Consider the following 21,034-nt stretch of genomic DNA (forward strand, 5'->3'; position numbering starts at 1 on the left):
TGAGTCCTTTCTAGGTCCTCAAGAGCTGGAAGCCTCTGATGAGAGGTGCCGGTAAGGAGTGAGCACTCTCTAGGCCTTCAAAATCTGGAAGCCACCAAGAGTTGCTGGTAAGGAGTGAGCACTCTTTAGTTCCTCAACAGGTGGAAGCCACTGAGAGGGGCCAGTAAGGAATGAGCACTCTAGGCCCTCAAGAACTGGAAGCAACTGAGAGGTGTTGGTAAGGATTGAGCACTCTCTAGGTCTTCAAGATCTGGAAGCCACTGAGAAGTGCCAGTAAGGAGTAAGCACTCTCTAGGTCCCCAAGAGCTGGAAGCCACTGAGAGGTGCCGGTAAGGAGTGAGCCCTCTGTAGGCCCTCAAGATCTGGAAGCCACTAAGAGGTACTGGTAAGGATTGAGCACTTTCTAGGTCCTCAAGAGCTAGAAGTCACTGAGAGGTGCAAGTGAGGAGTGAGCACTCTCTAGGTCCTCAAGATCTGGAAGCCACTGAGAGGGGCCGGTAAGGAGTGAGCACTCTCTAGGTACTCAAGAACTGCAAGCCACCGAGAGGTGCTGGCAAGGAATGAGCACTTTCTAGGTCCTCAAGAGCTAGAAGTCACTGAGAGGTGCAAGTGAGGAGTGAGCACTCTCTAGGTCCTCAAGATCTGAAAGCCACTGAGAGGTGTCCGTAAGGAGTGAGCACTCTCTAGGTACTCAAGAACTGGAAGCCACAGAGAGAGATGGAAGGCAGCTCGAAGCAATCACGTGACCCCCAGGTTCCAGACCTGGCTTTTCGCAGACAAGGGTAAACGGGTAATAAAGATTAGAATGGGCTCACAATTATTCTAAATCCACCAAGTGTATCTAGGTAGCACACGGCAGATCTTTCTAATGTTGCTAAGTGAATTGGAAAGACCTTGAATCGGAAAGACCTTTAGAAGGATCCTAAAGAATCCAACCTGCACCCAAAGTTAGTGAAGGTCCATAGGAAAGGTGTACACCAACCAGCAATATCTTGAACCAAGAGTAGAACTAAGGATGGCTTCTGCAGTGCTACATGACAGGTAAGCACCTCCACCAAAGCACGCAAAGGAAAGGACAGCCGCTCAAGTGTTTTTGTTTAAACTATGCAATGGGCAGGAGGGAGCCCACACAGAATCCCTTCGGAGACTGACAGGAACTCCCAACTGTGTTTAGGCATAGAGTAGATCCCCTAATATCAAGAAAAATTGTGCATATACCATATGTTCTTCCAACTGCCACCAGCGAAAGTTCTGAGACAATGTGGACTCTTGCTCCTCATCAAACTTATTCTCAGGCGCCAGCTTTCACTTGAGCTCACATTCTGCCATCTCTTGTGGGACCCCTCTTTCTTCCATACAAGACATTTGTCACTGCAGTAGGTCTCTTTTGGAAGGGGGTGCTATCTACTTCAAAGTACTTTGACTGCATGCACACTCACGTGCATTTGCTCAAGTATTCAGAGACTTCACCACTTAGCGTCCTGGTGAACTGCCCCTTTCACCATGCACTAAACAAACTCCACTCGTAGTACATTGATAAATCATAATTAATTTCAAGTCCATCCATATTTCATTTTAGTGCTTGCAATCTGTCAAAGGTGCCCCAATGTATTTCAGCAATGCCCTTTGTCAGGGGACCATTCATAGGTGAAGTGACCTAAAAGAACATTACCTTTGGTAATACCTTCTCTGTCAGAAACTATCTAACCACCGATTCCTTAACTTGTGACTATCCCCAGGCACCAGATTGGATCCAGAAATTCAAAAAGCAGCACTCCGGCATGCCGTTCTACCCCGGAAGCGATGAGCGGAGCTGTATAGAAGTGCAACCCATGCGCACGGACACACGTTTCTTTTGTAAGCTTTCTATGCCCTCAGACACTGAGCCCATCAGCAAATGAGAAGAACCAGTGTAAAGATTCCTAAACTGATAACTTTTTAGATGGAAAGGAGACCATTCCACACAACAGGGAGCCGGGAGGGTGGTGAGGAATCTGTGGTTAGACAGTGTATCCACCAGAAACAGCGTTACCGCATGTAGGTAACTTATCCTTCTGATGGGAACTTCTAACCGCTGATTCCTCCCTTTGTGAATAGATACCAACGCAGTACCTTCCAAGAAAGTGGGTCTTCTGAATGGCTCAAACTAAAAAGCCCTGCTGGACCGAATGAGCAAAACAAATGCTGGTCTTGGTGGACAAGACTGTCAATGCAATAGTGGTTTGTGAATGCGTGCACTGATGCCTATGCAGCTCCCAGATCTCCAGTAAATTATACAAAAATATGAGGGATGGAAAGCCTGAATTAATCTCAGCCACTCGCAATTACTCGGTCCACATCCCAGACTATCATTATTTGGCACACCGCACAGCCTCGGTTCGGAACCAGCCATGTGTAGTTCAGTCTTGACCCTGCTCCAATGGGATCAGGCCAGCCCCAACTGCCAGGCCAGGTCCTTCATGAACCGAAACGCAATACACCTAGGACCGGTTCACCATCGTTCGGACTCATCACCCATGTATAGCTTGGGTCTAGGGACACAGTGTGAACCGGACCCACGTGTGGGCACACTCATCCCACTTAGGGTGACACACTAAAGTATACAAAAAAGTGATAGATGGATTGCTTTACTTAATCTCAGTCACTGGTGATTACCTGGGCCTCATCACAGTCAGTCGTTAATTTGCACACGAAGCCCCCTCAATTTGGATCAGGCCTGGCAGTTGGGCTGTTCCCATTGGAGCAGAATCAAGACTGATTTGCATATGGCTGAGTCCAAACTGAGGTGGCGTTGTGTGCAAAATAACGATGGACTGGGATGCAGCCCTGGGTAATTACGAGTGGCTGAGATTAATTCAAGCTTTCCATCCATCGCTTTTTTTTTTATACTTCAGTGTGACCGATATCCAGGACAGGCACTCCACATGCCAGCGCAGTGGTAGCAGTCTTAGCTCTGGTATACTGAGCCCTCACACCTTCCAGAGGGTTTTTCTCAGCCAATGCATAGCAGATCTTAAAAAAGAGAAATATCCATCAGGACATGGTCTGCTTCTGCACAGCCTTGGCCTTCTTTGCCCTACAGAACCCCACAAACAGCTGATCGTCCACTTGATGTTCCCTAGTACACTCGATGTAAAAGCTCAGTGCCCTATTAGAAACCAAATGATGGAGCCTCGCCTCCTCTTTCGAGGAATGCGGAGGAGCAAAGAAGGCTGGAAGAGCAATGGCTTGACTAATATGAAAAGGCATTACTACTTTCGGTAAGATCGCTCTCTGAGTTTGTAACATCGGATTGTTCCAAAAAATGGTGGTATAAAGTGGCTGACCAAGAGGGCCTGAAGCTACCTCACGCAGCGTGCTAATTTTATTGCAAACAAAAAGACTGTTTTTAAGGTCCGGAGGCATAATGGACTGCTGTGCATCGGCTCAGAATGGTCACAAACAAGGAAAGTGAGAACTAGATTTAAGTTCCAATGTGGCATCAAAGAGGGCTTTAGAGGAAACATATGTTGCAAACCTTTAACGAAACGCATCACAACAGGTGATTTGAATGAGAATGGCTGGTCTAGCAAACGTAAAAAGACTGAGAAGGCTAACAAGTAGCCTGTAACAGTGCCCACTGCAAGTCCTGCAAGTCAGTTTGGACTGCAATAAGTCTGTCTAATGGGTGACTCACCAAGCCACAAACTTAGCCCAGCACCCGGCATACACTGATTTCATAGAAGGGCACCTGGCTGCCAGGATTCTATCACAGACTTCAGTAAGGAGATAATCTAGTTCCACCCAATCTTCTCGCATTGAAGCGCAGGTTGTGCAGGCGCGTGTGCAAGACCCTGCTCTGCTGATGTGACAAAAGATTCTCCTGAAGGGGCAGCCTGATCAGGAGGACAGATGCTTGGGCCCAGATGATCCAGGTACCACACTCTCCTTGCCCAATCTAGAGCCACTAAGATGACTTAGGTCTGGTTTTCCTGGTCTTCTTCAGAACTGGGGGCAGGAGAAGCAGAGGCAGGAATGCATTTGAGAGCCCATGCTCCACTCTATGCAGAATGCATCAAAGATAGAGCCTTCTTGGGGACTCCAGCGTGTAATAGTGGTGATGTTGCACAGGCAAGCGGGCGAAGAGATCGCGGCAGGATTCTACCCATTGTTTGAAGATGCCCTGTGCCATCTCTGGTGTAACTGCCAATTGTGATCCGCTAGGCGTCAGCGGGGAGTTTGTCCTACCTGGTGTTTGGAGACCCTGCCAGGGACATACAACCTGGGAAATGCCCTGGTGAGTCAGTCTCTTTCATAGGTGGAGGATGTTTGGCATAGGACTCAAGACTTAGGATACAACCCCGGTGGTAGGCCTTCAACACCAAGCGAATCACCCACCCTTTACTTGCCTAAAGCTTCTAGTGCCTTTCACCTGACAGCTGGTGGGTTCCCTATGGCGAGTGTGAACTGCTTCCAGGAGCAAACAATTAGCTGACTTGAATGGGCAGAAATGCTCCATCTGAACCTGACAAAATATACAGGGGAAGCTGGGAAGATCTTCTTTGACATTAAAGGGGCACGTCCTGCTTGAATGTCACAGCCTACTTAATAGATGTGCCAGTTGTTTCATAGGACACTTGGGGCGCTCTCCACAAAGGACTCTCCTGTCACAAGCAAATGTTATCTGACACTTGGGCAGGGCCCTTCTATTGTTCTGCCAGCCAGTCAGACCCAAATCACAGCGGGACTCTTGTTGACATTACAGTGTCAAAGCCTGTTTTACAAGTCTACTGGGTTTTCTTGTAATATTTTGGATCCGCTTCAAATGAGGGAAAAAGAATATCAAAATACTTGATGGCACATAATGTGGCACCTATAGCTACCTATTTCAGATCACTTTTGGACCTCTGGAAGAACAAAAGAGGACGGGGCCTGCGGCCTGTCACTTTAAAAGTGCCCTGAAGACTGGACCTGCTATTCGACTTGTACCCAGAAGAAAAAAATGGACTCCAAAGATCATAACACCAACCTACTGTTAAAGCTACAAGGACCTAACAAGCTACAAGAAGCCTTTTCCTGCAACTGCCTCGTTGGCTAGTGACAACTAGAGCAGGACTGGGCGCTGCTGTGGCTTCTGCCAGAGACCAATGAGTTTCTAAGTGACTCCCCGGAGGTCCTGGCGAGCTTTAGAAGTGTACTCCTGTGGTGGATTGGGACTTTAAAGACTAAAGGCAGAAAGTAAAGTCTTTGAACAGGACGAACCTGGTTCGTGTGTTTGACTCACACTGTATTGTGGCCAATGTTAAATTTTGCTTAGATCCTGTTCTACCAGGATCACTTGCTACCTTTATCACGTTGTGCTTTGTGGTGCTATTCTTACTGAAACTCAAAAGAGTCAAGTCTCTAGTTCCCTTGATTGGAATATTATCTTTATGGTGTCATTTTGTTTATTACATTTTTCTCTATTTTTCCAATTCCTTTGAGACTTTTTATGGTTTTGCATTTCAACGTTTACTATTTAGTACTACATAAATACTTTACACATTGAGTTAAGCCTGCCTGCTCAGTGCCGCAACTCCCAGGGGTTTGAGCTCCGGTCAATTTAGTGAATTTGATGGTTCACCCTGACAAGGACTGTGGCTATTACCTGAAGCTGGTACCTAACTCCTCAACTAAACCCCAATTTCTCTCGAGCGACAATCAAAGTTTATAAGGAAAATGAATCCAGTGCAGGAGCAAGCACTTGACACTCCCCTACGTCATGATTGGAAAAGTCTCAGAGAATTGAGAACAGCAGACAATGGGGTGTCTTCTGTGTCAGCTGTAACTTGGGGCCAAGTTACCTCTTTCTACTCTCTGTGTGCAGGCAGACTGCTTGATACAAGGAGCCGAGAACAGAGAGGAGCGGAGGACTTCGACGCGTGCCCATGGAGCAAGGACTTAAAGCAGAAGGTCCCCGACATAGATACCACCTTTAGAAGACCAACATCTTGCTCCTCCACTTTTACTTCATGTTACTGATGTTAAGCTCTCTTTCGCATTCACTGTACCTTCTTTCCTGCAGTCTGGGCCCCAGAGGGCTCATGGTTTGAAACATGCACCATCTGAGGTGCCCCTGTAGGGCAATCTGAGATCAGTCTCGATCCCTTTAGCGAGAGAGTCTTCAGTGCTGCACACAATGCTAAACATGAAGCTTGCACAACTGGAACAGTGCTTATGTATTCAGGATGTCTGTACAGGCAAGCCTGGACTCTCGTGCAGGAGAGGAAGGGAAAGCATGAAGCTGAAGAAAGGTGCGAGTAGATGTACGACTGCCTCGAGTTGTGATCTTTAGGACCTGGCCCAATAATTCCAATACTGCCTTCAGAAAATACTAGCTGCGGCCTTCAGAACTAGACGCTGTACTTCATGTGTGCCCTTCAAAACCAGATATGGTAATCCAAGTGAGGCTTTCTGAAGATCCTACATATGGCATTCAGAAGAGAACATGGTAATCCAGGTGAGGCCTTCAGAAGATACATGATACGCCCATCAGAAAGGGACACTGTAATCCAGGTGAGGCCTCCAGAAGATACTAGCTACCCCTTCAGAACCAGACACGGTAATCCAGGTCAGGCCTTCAGAGGACACTAGATTTTGGCCTTCAGAGGGCTCTAGATTTGTCCTTCAGAACAGGACACAGTAATCAAGGTGAGGCCTTCAGAGGACACTAATTTGTCCTTCAAAACAGGACACGGTAATGCAGGTGAGGCCTTCAGAGGACACTAGATTTGTCCTTCACAACAGGACATGTTAATCCAGGTCAGGCCTTCAGAGGACACAAGATTTTGGCCTTCAGAGGACGCTAGATTTGTCCTTCAGAACAGGACATGGTAATCCAGGTGAGGCCTTCAGAGGAAACTAGATTTGTCCTTCAGAACAGGACACGGTAATACAGGTGAGGCCTTCAGAGGACACTAGATTTGTCCTTCACAACAGGACACGGTAATCCAGGTCAGGCCTTCAGAGGACACGAGATTTTGGCCTTCAGAGGACTCTAGATTTGTCCTTCAGAACAGGACATGGTAATCCAGGTGAGACCTTCAGAGGACACTAGATTTGTTCTTCAGAACAGGACACAGTAAACCAGGTGAGGCCTTCAGAGGACACTAGATTTGTCCTTCAGAACAGGACACGGTAAACCAGGCGAGGCCTTCAGAGGTCACTAGATTTGTCCGAACAGGACACGGTAAACCATGTGAGGCCTTCAGAGGACACTAGATTTGTCCTTCAGAACAGGACACGGTAATCCAGGAGAGGCCTTATGAGGACACTAGATTTGTCCTTCACAACAGGACAGGTAATCCAGGTGAGGCCTTCAGAGGACACTAGATTTGTCCTTCAGAACAGGACACGGCAATCCAGGTGAGGCCTTATGAGGACACTACATCTCCGCAGCTACCGCCACTGACCGGGCACGCTCCTTTGAATGCTGAGGCACGTGCAGTGCGTGCTCCCCCTTCGGGCGGTGCACGTTTCATGATGATGCCGTCCCTGCCATGCTGAGGTCAGACGGCTGCTGCTACCGGATGTGACGTTGAATAAACCGGGGTTTGATAACAGCAGGGCTCGCTAGGGGTACTCGGAGCCTATCTGTTTGTGTATTCTTCCAGTTGTACAGTTCGTGCTCACCGACGCTCTAGGGCGGCGCTATACCCGCAGGCAGCAGAGGTAGGCGGGAGAGAGCTTGACACAGACCCGGGGCTCGGAGGCCACTCCGCTCCCGCTCAGGGTGAATGGTGGATGGGGACAAGTACAATCAGGCTGGAGACAGGAAAGATACTCCGACCCCATACCCTGGGCGCAGTGACCAGGGGCGGAGTCTGACAGCTCTATGCTCCAAAGACATTGGCAACAAGTAGAAAAGTGACAATAAATCTGTTCTGCCTTACCAAATAGGTGCATTTTAAAATATCTTAGGAGGGTCGAGGCACCTGCTGTAGAGCTATTTAAGTACCCATCTATTTCCAGGGTGTAATAATAGCAACAATAGTTAATGTGCTTGCTTGAGAAATCTGTGTGTGGGTGTCACAGGTACGATTCACTATAAAGCAGCATAGAGGGTGTAAGTGCCTGTTGCGAAGCACAATGTGATACATAAGCCTGGGCATATTACTACACTTTGCTGACGGAGCATGCATAGTTTGCAGTACTACGCACTATGCAAAATGGATATAGCACAGTGGAAATCTGTGCTCCAACACATAGCGTAGCAGTAATAGCAAAATAACCCACAAATGCTTTGCTACAGCAATTTTACATGCTAGAAATCATATAACCAATTCACAAAAGTGAACTGTGAACAATAAATGTTAGGCAATGAGAGAGGTGATGATTTTGGGGTCCCCCCTAACCTATGGGGAGGACCAAGCTGAAGCCTTGAACACAAAGAGCACATCATGCTGCTGAACGATTCCGTGGTGGTCCCTTCCTCCTAGGACCACCCCAAGCACAGTTATGGGCAAAAATACAATCCCAGCCAAAGACCCTGCAAAGCATTATGGGACGAGGTTAGCAGTGGGCAGTGAATATTATAGTGTCCAATATCAAAATAATTCTACAAAGAGCTGCAGTTCAACTAGTCGTTACTAGATGTCCCTCACGAGTCAAATGCAAAAGCATTGAAATTCTTATTACATCAAGCTGCAGTTCCGCTAGTCGTTACTAGATATCCCTCACGAGTCAAATGCAAAAGCATTGAAACCCTTTCATGAAACTTTTGCATTTGACTCGTGTCGACTCGTGAGGGACATCTAGTAACGACGAGTGGAACTGCAGCTTGATGTAACAATAATTTCAATGCTTTTGCATTTGACTCGTGAGGGACATCTAGTAACGACAAGTTGAACTGCAGCTCTGTGTAGAATTATTTTGATATTGGATACTATAATATTCACTGCCCACTGCTAATCATGTCCCATAATGCTTTGCAGGGCCTTTGGTTGGGATTGTATTTTTGCCAATAACTGTGCTTGGGGTGGTCCTCACAGGATGGGACCACCGCCGAATCGTTCAAGAAAATGTGCTTTTTGTTTTCAAGGCATCTGCTTGGTTCTCTCCCTAGGTTAAGGAGGATCCCAAAATCATCACCTCTCTCAATGCTTGCTAATGTATCATTTTCACTTATGTGAAATGACTATATGCGTTATAGCATATAAAGACAGAAATGCTAATTTTATCGTAACTTGCAGTGTGCAAGATGCTGTGTTATCAGCTACTAGCTGAACGTAGATAAAAGTGTACTCTGCGTAGCTACGTGTAGTGCTACTACGCAAACTACGCCCAGGGTTAGTGATACACTCAAGTCACTCATTTGTATGTTAAGTAACCAGCTAAGGGATTACCCCTCGTGTCAAAAATTTTCGTGTCACCTACAGGTCGTAAATTACAATCCTTGTAATATAGCACATAGAGTTAGGAACAGGTATCAATGAGCTGAACAGAAACTGCAATAACGTGTCACACACACACACATATATATATATACACACACACAATTTTCGTTATTCTAAGGTTGCTATAAAGCGCTCCTTTGAGTAGTGATAAAGACTTCTTGGCAGAGACAACCCAACCACTGTGCTCTGTAGCTCCGTGTCTGCAGTGACAGGCTGGAGCCCGACTCTACGTCACCCAGATTTCCACACAGGCCGCACCATAAACATACATTTTAAATCCTGGCTTTGCGTTTCTCCAGACTGAGCACTCTTAGCATGTAATGTCTACTAGTGCCCATATGCGACTCCTACACCTTGTAACCCTCATTGTCTTACTTTACATTTCATGTATGTTGAAGTATATACTTGCACAAGTCATTACCTCATTATAGCACCTTTGCAACGTAAAGCGGTCTGACACCCTGCACCAGGGGTCTTCAAACCTTTTGATGCTGAGACCCCCTTGTCAAACCTTTTTAGGAGTAAGGACCCCCTCCTGACAAAAGTTTCTAGAACCTGGTACTCCTCATCATCATCAACAATAAACACCCCCAATTCCCACACAAAATAATGGAACAGTGAGGAAATAATATTAAACTGTGTTTAGCAAGCCAAAGGTCGGTGAGCGTGGGGGCGTGGTCAAGGATGTAGCTAAAAACAAAGGGCCTCATTTATGAGGAATCGGTGTAGGGCAGCGCTGCAAGTCTTCTTGCTGCGCTGCCCTACACCAATGTCGAAAGGCAGGAATGCACCATATTTATGAAATACGGTCCATTCCTGTCCTTTCCTCTTGCGTTGGCGCACAAATTGCTGCCTAGCACCCAACATAGGCAGGATTGTTTATGTGCAGGAAGGGCACCTTCCTTCACAAAAACAACCCAGAGAGATGTTTTCCTCTTTCGATTTGAGCTGCAGAATGCAGCACCCATGGAAAGAGGAAAAAACGAGGAGACATTTTTCACTGGGGAGACGTACGGTTTTGGTGCTGCCCCAGGTTTAAGTGATTTTGTAAATATGGGGCAGCGTCAACATCCATGGGTGTTGGGTGGGAACACCCACGCAGCTCACATGGAACACCTCCTTGATGCAGAGTAAGGCAAGGCAGCAACTTGCGCTGCTTTGTCTAACTCCACATCTATGAGGCCATGCAAAGCCGCGCAGGGTGACTTTGCGTCGCCTCATAGGTATGGTTGAGATGCTTGGCTGCCAGAACGTCATAAAAACTGGTGCTCTGGCAGCGTAAGCCTCTCATAAATAAGCCCCAAAAGATTCTGTATTTTTTTTAATGTCTTTCACCATCAGGTACCAACATATAAAATTATGCGCAGCGTAAATGAAAAATAAATGTTTAAAAAGTAGTTACTCAGTGGGAAATGCACAGCAGTACATTTTGAAACCTCTATTAGTTAGTGCACCTCGGAGGTCTCTGTGTAACCAGACAGACACAGAATTAAATCTTGGTTGGTGCAGTGAAGAATAGTGTATTTTTAGTGCTACGAGGTCACAGCCTGTGACAGAAAGCACTGTGAGTATGCAAGTCATTATTTTATACTGGCATTGCATTACACACTGTGTAATATAGACTGATACAAAATGTGTAAATAATTTTACAATAAAATGGTTCTTCCAAAATGTAGATTTTAGGAATACCAGGGCTTAGGTAATGCAATTTCTTTTTAAAATAACTGTTGCTTCAACAACTCCTTAGAGGTACGAAGGGCTGCGTAAGTACAGTTATGATAAAAAGCAAACACTTCATAGCCCAGTTTTTAACTCTTTGCACTACCACTCAAAAAAACAACTCTTTGTCATCACAAAGCTTGGAGTGATTCAACGGGTCCCAAGCACCCTTTATTTACACTTGCCGATTAACTAATGGGGCACATTTGCATTTATTTAGGGCGACCTGGCACGAAAGCTTTTCACAGCACAGGAGACTCAGCTGAAGCATTTTAAACAATCAAAATTTGCTGTTCCAGGGCAGCTGTCATTTTACCAAAACCAAAGCAAATATTTTAGAATCCAGGCAACGATCCCGGTAAAGTGAGGCTGGAGAATACGACCCCCTTCCCAGGACTCCACGGCCCCACTGGGTGTAGTGTCCCACGGATTGAAGATGTCTGCCCTACACTATACGAGTGGCGCTATAAAAAGAATTTAAATGAAGAAAAATTAATAAATAGTTATTAGTGTCATTACTTCTACAGATCCATCATGCATTCTTCGCTTACTTCTTACTTACAGGGGTAGGAAAAGTTTCATCGTTAGGCTCCCGCAAGTACCTAGTCCGTGACAGAAAGTACTGTGAACATGTACATTATTAAAAAACTGCATTGCACACAGTGTAAGATAGGCGGACAGAATATGCGCAAAAAGGTTTAAGATAAAAAAAGTGCTTTCAAAATATAGATCTAAGTAATACCCAGACTGTACATTGCGCACTTTTAAAAATATTACTGTCTTTTAAAAGCACACACGTCAATGCTCAGCTGGCAACTGCCTTGCAACACCACTCAAAATGAACACATCTGTGTTGTCAGGAAGCTTCAAGTGATTCCATCTATTCAATACCAGCTTCCAAGCATCCTTTACATTTGCAGATTAACCACTTGTGCGCATTTACATTTCTTTCCGGCAGCAGGCACCCTGGCAGGGAGGCTTATTTAGCGGTCTGCCCCGCCCTCGGTTTCACAGCACAGGAGACTCCCTGCCTTACACTTCAGCTGAAGCATTTCAACTCTAGGAATTAAACGTCCTGGGATAGTTATCTTTTCACAAAAAGCAGGGAAACTGATTTCTTAACTTTAAAAAAAGTATAATCGTGGGGCGTGGCTTGGACGGCGAACTGCATGGCATCATAACTTCGCTGCTCCCACCAACGCGGCCGACAACAACGAACTTACCTGCCACAAAGATGACCCTGGACTGAAAGAGCGGTAGAACCAGGAATGGAAATACCGCAGACAACCAACGAGCACGGTGTCGGGCTGATTGATGAGCTCGTTACATCGCTTTTCTTCTCTAATGCAGTGCACTCTACGAGGGACAAAATAGTCAATGTCCCGAAGCGCTGCAGGCACGACACGGTTCATGTTGAAGCTGTGACCCACAAGTAAGACAATCTGCTTCCCTCCTTGAGCCCACGAGCGCTGGGCTGCTCTCAAAAATCTGGCTGGGCATGTGTACAAGTGTAAACAGTGTCTCTGGGTGATAAATTCATGTAAATCCTCCCTACGCTCTCCCCGACTTTAAAATGGCGGCCGCCCACAACGCACAGGATAATGTTGCTCTGGCCTGATCCTGTGGATTTTCGGCACAAATAACTACATATTCCAATCAATCGCTTTCAATTTAGCTGATTCCTAAAGAATACCACTAGCATCCACAGTACGTGGAGACACTTGGTGACCACAAGAAGCATTACCTATATGTAATTATTCCATTTCTAAATTCCTCTGTGTTATGGAGCTCAGGGTCGACCCCTCATGGTCCTATGCGGAGACCACAGCGCTGAGAAATTCGGATACCTGGTTGAAAACCTGTATGAGACCTGACTGCATCCCTCCGATCGAAGTAAACACAGGTAGTGCAGTGGGTGCCTGGTGGCGTACAAAACTGTTTCGATCTCCAAGCTGTATACTGCCCTTGATGCAGACCCTACCACTGAAGCCTTCATGTTTACATAGCTGATGTCCAAGAACTGAAAGTGAGCTGGACTCCTGCGACCACTTAGGCCTGCTATACCCGCACCCTAAGACTTTTCAGCCAGATTCCTTCAACTCCCAGACACCTTTTCACATCTACTGCGTGGGCCCCGCCCAGTTTGTGATATCATCCCCCAATCAGTGCTGAAATATGATCTCAGCATGCCAATCATACACCGAAATGGCATGCAACCCTGGCGTGCAATCTGTATTGCCTAGCCTCTGGGGAAACAATGGCTGACAAGGAGTCCAAATCAGGCAACAAGTGCACCAAAGTGGAGCCTCTGCACCCTAATTCACCTATTAAATGCAAGACTGAAGCAAATGGCACCATGGACATGACGCTTAAAAATGAGATATGGTGCATGATTTAGCAAAATACACCAAACTCAACACAGACATTATGCATCAAGAATTGTTTGCCATCAGGACCGACTTCAACTCCATCAACAACAGAGTGTTGGAAGCTGAAGGCGAAACAGCTCTCTGGAAGATAAGTCAACAATTTCAATCAGGGATATCCAGAAATTGCAAACCACTACCAAAACCCTGCAAAAAGATGTGGCAGAGTTAGAGAATCAAAATCGCAGCGGGAACCTGTGCATCTTTGGGATGCCCGAGGGGTCTGAAAACACATCCGATTCTTGCATATTCTTTTTAGAAAAATAGATCCCTCAAGTGATTGGCCTGACCTTCAAGAAGGACTTCAAGCTTGAAAGCGCACACCGGGTACCCTCCTTCAAATCTGATAACAGAAACACCACTCACCAGACTGTCTGTCCCGCGTTGAGATTTCAACATGCAGAGCGGATACTCAACCATGTGTGTAAGACCCACCACATACTTTGGAAAGGCCACAAAATCTACATCTCTCTGGATCACTCCAGACCCACAGTGGAGACAAGGAAGGCCTTCCTTGCCCTTCACACCAGACTTAAAGCCTCAAATCTACAGTTTCCTTTCATCTCATAATTTAGAGTTCATGCAAATCTGAGGCACATCTTCAATGATCCAAAGGACCTCCAGTTGTTCCTGGACAAAAGAGCGTGTAGTTTGATGGACACTCGACCCGCACCATCTACCACATCCAAGTCTTGATCCTCACCATCGTTCACCTTCTAAAGCTATATCCTTTTCCAATGTTCGTCTGGGCTCACAGAGGCCTCTATCTACACCTATGCTGAAAGCAACAACCGAGCCTTCTCTAAATGTACTCAGTTGAGTCCTCCTAACAGACTCCATCCGTACATTGTTCCACAGTATTTTACAGCGTTATAGTCGTACACAATGTTCTACAGTGTTATTCAGTGCTATATGCCTCTTTGTACACTCAGTACATAGAGTACATGGTGTCACCCTTGGTTTAGTGTCCCACTGGCAACACCCTTGTCATTTGCTACTCGCCAAATGATGCCATATTGCGTCATAAGCACGGACCAGACCCGAGACACTACTTCCAATTTCATGTAGCAGGGGCCTTCAATATCATAGTCTTTTCTCAAGTCACTCAATCACTGATACGTTTGGTTAGGATCTTACATCGTTCATTCCATCACCCACCAGAACAGGGAAGCTCTCTTTCCATATCTTTTACAACACCATTTAAACCGAACAACGGGTGATCCCGGTTGTTAACGAATTTCCAAATCTCGCTGATATTATCAGTGATCGCCGGCTATTCACCTTCCCATACTTGCCAGATATACTGCATTTCCTGCAGTCCCTCTGTGCCTATGAAGCGACCCTCACTACTTTAGCTTCATTCAAATCAAAAACTCGCAATCACTACACTTACCAACAACCAAGCCTGGTACTCCTCTGTCGGAGGCATCAAGCCTACAGGCCTTCGCCATATAATCCACTTTCAATCTGCAGAATTCAGGGTATGCCTATTTTCTTTTGTGTCGTTAGACCGCTAGGGCGGGTATCTACCATTGTTGCCTCACTCACATTCATTGTTAGGGGTGGGTGGGGAGGGAGGGAGATTGAGGGTGGGTGGGAGCTTGGGTTATTTTCTTTTCCTTATGTCTTGTTTAATTCTGCCTTATTGTATTTAGGTTGCTCTACATTTGCCTTCCTAAGAGGCTCGACAACTAGGCACTATTGCTCGTCATTGGCTCCAGTTCAGAGACTTGCCTCGCTCCTACACGATGCCAGACCTGCATGATCTCAGAGGTTGTTTTTTTAAAACGCTAGACCCCTGCTGCCTGCCAGAATCTACATATATCAATCATACACTATACAACCCTTTGCCAGGCTCACACTCGGGATCAAGACTACCCATCATTTTCAAAATCACAATCCACAACCTATGTGCTCCCACCACATAGCCAGACTCATACCTCTGCATTATGAATAATAACCCACTAGACAGTAACTTAAAATTTGTATCTCCAAGTGTCAAGGGGCTTAATCGCCCAATTAAACACAAAAAAGTAAAAACTACCAATTTAAACTCAAGTCTGATGTAATCCTATTACAGGAAATACAAATCTCCCATGGGGACCTGGCAGGATCTGGGAAGAGATGGATCACAGAAATCCTCTGCTCTCCTGTCAAAAGTAAAAAAGGGGGGTATTGCCACCTTGGTCTCTAAGAACTCAGGCCTGACCACGGATTCGCACATAAAAAAGATGATAAAGGTAGATGGGTTCTGTCAAAGGTCTCTAAAAACTCTAGATGCTTTCAGGTCCTCAACGTCTACGGCCCAAACTCCGATGAACCTCAATTCTGGGACTCCGACCCTCCCTTGAGTCAAATCCCAAGCGATGATCTCATTATCCTAGATGGTGAGTTCAATCTTCTCCTAGACGTGACAGTCCAGATCTCCCCTTTAAGCCTCTAGGTCCCACAAATCCCTTCACAAACTTAGCACCAGATGTGGTCTTCACGACACTTGGAGACTACAACACCCTGACACTAGGGACTACTCTTTTTTCTCCAACCCTCATAAATCCTATTCCATTAATGCGCATATCCACTTAGTTGACTAGACAGACATACTGTTCAGATTTATTTCCGACCATTTAACTATTACCCTATCCCTTACTGGTTCCAATGTGAGAACCTCTTGCAAGATTTGGAGATTCAACAATGAATCAATTAAGGCTGCCGTGTCCAGAGATACCATTGAAAAGAACATACTAAATTGCTTGGAGGAAAACGTAACCTCTGAGACCCCCCGCCTCCATACATTCGGACACAGTGAAGGCCACTGTGAGAAGCGCTTTAATAAATATTCAATCCAAGCTAAACAAAGACCATAATAGAGACTTAGTAGATTTGGAAAAGGACATTAAGTTACTGGAGGTTGTCACATTTCCGGTTCGGACCCTAAACCCTTGCCACCCTTACTAATAAAAATATGAATACAACAGAATCTTGAGTGAGAGGGCGGGAGTATGGACTAACAAATATAAAAGCCTAAAATTATGCAAGGGAAACAAAGCTGGCAAAATTCTAGCGCCCTACTGAAAGCACAAGCAGCGCCACAAGGGCTCCCACACAGATATAACAAATGTCACCCCCACAAGTCCCCCCAAAAAAATTAGAAATCCTCAAATACTTCTAAGAATCCCAATACAAAGATGACTTCCTGCGAATCTTACCTAAAAATCGCCCCCCTCCCTCTACCATCTCTAAGAGAAGCTGGCTCTCAGCGCCCCAGTTTCAGCCAAAGAGCTAGATTCGGACATATAATCATTAAAACCAGATAAAGTCACAGGCCCAGACGGCTACACAGCTACCTTCTATAAAACATTTGCTCCTTTACTTAAACCAACCCTATTGGCCCTTTACCACCATTTTGCTGACTCTGGGGTCATATCTGGGACACTGAGTGAAGGCACTATAGTATCTGACACAGGTGCAGAATTATAGACCAATCTCCTTAATTAACCTAGATGCAAGGGTCTATGCCAATATTTTATGTAAGAGACTCGATCCTCTTCTCCCTCGACTGATTGACCATTCGCAGGTGGGATTGATGAAGAACAGACATTCAAATGCTAAGATCTGCCTCCTATGCCATGTCATTCAAAGGGTCAAGACCACGTCACTGAAACAGCAGCAGTTACCCTCGATGCTGAAGAGCATTCAATAGGTTGCTTCTCGTGGAGTCCGTACTGAGATACAACTTAGGTGAGATCTTCACCAAAATGGTTGTGGTGTTTTATAGTGGCCCCTCCATTAAAGTGAGGTCCGGAGGTATACTATCTCCAGCGTTGAATCCAGAAAGAGGCACGAGACAGGGCTGTCACCTCTCCCCTGCTCTATTCATCCAGAGTCTTACACCACAAGATCTGATCTAACCCTTGCATCACTGGCGTCTCCTTCAACAACTCTAGTGTGAAACTAGCGGCCTATGCAGATGATACTTTAACGATAACTGAAAATGCATCCCATTCAATCCCCTCCTTACTACAGACGCATACGCCTAAATTGCAAACTACAAGCTTAATAAAGAAAAGTCTGAAATTATAGGTCTGAATAACCTCTGCTCCAGCGATCTCTTCAAAACCACAAGGCTATCCTGTCAATATCAGTACATTAAATATTTGGGTCTCTAGTCTAATTCAGATTTACTGGAGTCACTATATCATAACGAAGCCTAATTCTGAGGAAAACAGAGTCCCCATTATAGGGTCGGAGACCCAGATTCCTCAGGTGGTGGGGTCGTATAGAAACCATCAAAATGATGGTCACCCCTATAATTATCTTGCGAATATGTCACCTCTAGTTTTATCTGAAGGACTTCATCAGAAACACCGTAGATTACTGAACAAGTAATAAACGCCCTAGAATTTCTATTACGAAACTCTGTCTGCCTGTACAGCTTGGGGGTGTTAATCTAGAGGACTTTAAAAACTATCAAACTGCCTTCCTTGCAAGACAGAGCTCTCTGGTTCTCCCAGACACCGAGTTACGTCCCCACATGGTTACTAACTGAAAAATAAATTTTAGGCGACCTCCACCCCATAACCCTGTTGACCAGCAAACCAAAACCCCCTTTGTCCAGAAAATATATCTTTAATAACAAAACAGCCCTATTGACGATTGACAGGCCCCTAAAGACCTTGATCACACATTCTAACATGATTTCTCTTAGGAATAATCCCAAAATCATAATTCGCGGGAACCCGTATTTTTGTCTTATTGGGTGTCCAAGGGCATTCAACTCTTGGTACACCTCGGCTCACAGCAGGCACCTCTCCACGTCATGTCAGCCTGCTAGACCTTTACGGCTTTCTCATACTCAAAGTTAGCTTATCCAAGATCAAGCCCACAGCTGGAGATCCCTCACTCCTCAAAACCATTCTGACCTTCAACAAATCTGGCCACCAATCTTCTAAATTCTATCACCTCTTAACCCTTTAACTGCGGCGTAAAATCCGCCGCGGTGCGGGCGTTTCCTTGCGCGGGCAGGGCCACGTCGGCCAACGGACATGCGCAGCACTACAGAGGTAGTGCTCGCGACGGCCGTTGGCCGACGAACGCATCGAATGGGTTAAAATCAAAATCTACTATATTGGTCTTTAAACTCCAAATAAAATGGGACCCCTGAGAGACTATTTTCCCGGACTCTTGGCATCCAATCTGGGAGTCAGTTGTCTCCCACAAAATCTCTCCCTCTCTCCCCCAGATGAAATTCTGTCTCCTTCACAGGACACTCTGGCCCGACTCCATAACCTGTCCCTCAGGGAGAGCCCATCTTGCTGGAACTACAAAAAATTGATGGGAGACCTCCCCCACCCACTCTTCCACTGCAGTGCGGTCTCCCCATTTTGCGATTCCATATTTGATTATATCCACACTCTTTAGGGTTCAGCTGAAGGACATTTTCTCACCCTAATTTAAGGATTCCTAGAACCCACATATCCCATCACATAACAATAGTCTCCTGGTAGACATTCTCCTAACTGCTGCCGGTAAACCAGTGCTAACTGGAAAAGCGCAACAGCCACCTCATGTTGTTCCTGGTTAAGCTAAGTTGCTTACCAGAGAGGGGCGGATAGAGTGTCCCTCGAAAGCTCCCCATGGAGATCGCGTAGCACCTCTGTATGGAAGACTCTTGATCACTCTTTTGCCCCCAGCAAACCTCCATAAACCCTCTGTATACATCGGGTGGTCTGCACATATGTCTGAGGAATCTTATCTGGAATTGCCTCACTATGTACTCCAAAAGAGCTTCATTGGCAATGGTACCAGGTCACAGGTCTCCGCATTCACTGTCTGTTCTACAAATAACATGTGTGTGGTAATACATCTGTAACCGCGTCACTGTGTGCTAAAAGAACTGTATAGGCAACTGGTTCCGGTTCTTAGGTCCATAGCGCTATATGAGGAGTATTCATGAGCACAGTTCCTCAGCATTTACCATTTTTTTTGTCTTCTGTTTATTAATTTATTACAATTATTTTTTTACTAGTCCTGAATTGATGTGATAGGACTTAGTATGTTATCCGATTCCTACAACTTAGCATACTCCAACTACTCATACATGTGTACTACTTCTCCGCTCTTCACCATGTACAAGTCGTATTGTTATTCCTCTGCTCCTTTTACTAAAAAATTCAATACAATTATTTGTAATAAAAAATAAAACAAAAGTATGGGCACATCATTCTCCTCAAATCCCGCACACTTTGACCACTGGTTGTACCCTAGCCCAGAATACTGTACAAATAGAACAGGGTTTGACATAAAAAGATCTCAGCTACGGCTCCACACAGTGTGATCTGAGGCGTTTCACCTCAGCGGACTGACCGCTCCAGTATAATCTTAGAACTACAAGGGGGATTCGAGGAAGAAAGATCAAATATGCCAAGGCGCACCGAAACCGGGGGCCCCACACCTATAGCAGTTCTGCGGGGGACAGCCTATAGGGTTTGGGGGGCATCGGCGTGTTACACCTCCGCCACTAGGTGATATTTGACCCAGAGGTGGTTTAACGCTTCCGGGTCTGCTCCAATCTAGTCTGCGCCAGCTGCTGCGCCCAAAAGGAGGCGACGGAGCAGGGGAGCGGTCTCTTTACCGACCACCGCTCCGCCGGCTGGACGCTGCTGAACCCCCCCTTCTGAGGACTCTAGGGAGACATCCTGGGAGCGTTGCCAGAGAACGATCGGTATTGAGTGGTTTTCTTTTTCAGTTTCGTAGGAATAAGAAGGAGTGAGTTGGAGCTTCTCAGCGATCTGGATTGACCTGCTCTTACCAGTTTGTTGTTCAGGTAGTTAGGGGCCGGAGAGTGAAGGGTTGTGTGTGTGATGCAGGCCAGTTTGTAAATACATCTCCCTTCCATGGGAAGCCAGTCGAGGGAGTTGAGAGCTGGAGTGATGTGATCAAATCTTTTTACTCCAGATACGAGCCGAGCGGCCATGTTCAACACTGCCCTTAGAGGGCCTAGGTGAGCTTTAGGAGTCCCTGTTAGGATGGCGTTCCCGTAGTCGATTTTAGAGAGAACTAGGGATTGGACTACTTTCTTGAGGTCATCATGGGGAAGAAAAGGTTTCAATTTCTTGAGGTGTTTTAGAGAGAAAAGAGCACTTTTTGCAGAGTTTTTGATGTGTGCCTCCAAAGATAAGTTCTTGTCAAGGGTGATGCCTAGAGACTTAACTGAGTCGGATAGGAAGATGGGGCAGTTTAGGGCGACCAGATTCTTGAGCCACTCTTGGATTGGACGATGGTTGCTTTTTGGAGAGAATAGGATTAGTTCTGTTTTATCTGGGTTGAGCTTTAGGTGGTTAGCGTTGAACCAAGTTTGGATCTCGGTTAGAGTGGTATTGAGGTGTTGGATGTCGCTGGGGGACTTGATTTTGAAATAGATTTGGGTGTCATCAGCGTAAAAGGTGGTAATTCACTCCAGCTTTTTTCAAGATGATT

At 45.9% G+C, this 21,034-nt stretch overlaps 1 protein-coding gene across 14 annotated transcripts in view; it reads right to left on the reverse strand.

Moving 5' to 3' along the window:
- The window catches only part of ST3GAL3 (ST3 beta-galactoside alpha-2,3-sialyltransferase 3), a 1,226,061-nt gene that overhangs the window by 546,755 nt on the left and 658,272 nt on the right, over window positions 1-21,034 (reverse strand). The gene's annotated exons all lie outside the window — the stretch shown is intronic.

This window comes from Triturus cristatus, chromosome 4_2 (genome assembly GCF_964204655.1).
Source record: "Triturus cristatus chromosome 4_2, aTriCri1.1, whole genome shotgun sequence".
Taxonomy (NCBI): Eukaryota; Metazoa; Chordata; class Amphibia; order Caudata; family Salamandridae; genus Triturus; species Triturus cristatus.